Genomic DNA, 551 nt, shown 5'->3' on the forward strand with positions numbered 1-551 from the left:
CCCAGCTGCTCACAGAAACAGGTTGGGGTCCTGTGGGGGTTGTTAGACATTGAATTTTAGGTATTTTGGATATTATACAGATAGGTTTATTGTAGTTTAAACATTTCCTTGTTTGACTCATTGTTTATGTTTGTCTAGACTCTAGTCACGTTAACTCATTATCAGCCAAACTCTATTAATTTATGATGTTGCTTACAATTGCGTCTTAGTCACCGCTAGTTGTGTTTTGTTTTGAAGGATTTTAGCTCCAGGTTTCACATACTAATCCAAGTACTAACAAAATTATTACAATTTTGGGTGGGGTTAGGTTTCTTCTAAACATCAAATCTTCTAGTTTTGACAGTGTTTGTCGATTATGCTTGTAAACGAATCCGTATCTGACTCTTTCAAGTAATTCCAAAAAAAAAGAAAGAGTTGATGATGCCATTCCTATGGAAGTTATTCCATGTAAGATTCTTCATGGATCATTTGTCTCTGTATCAGTTGTAATTTAAGCTCGTTTCCTTTATTCATTTTGATGGAGAGAGTGATTAGGATGTGTCTAAACTTGT

This window comes from Magnolia sinica, chromosome 10, assembly GCF_029962835.1.
Source record: "Magnolia sinica isolate HGM2019 chromosome 10, MsV1, whole genome shotgun sequence".
NCBI classification, from domain to species: domain Eukaryota; kingdom Viridiplantae; phylum Streptophyta; class Magnoliopsida; order Magnoliales; family Magnoliaceae; genus Magnolia; species Magnolia sinica.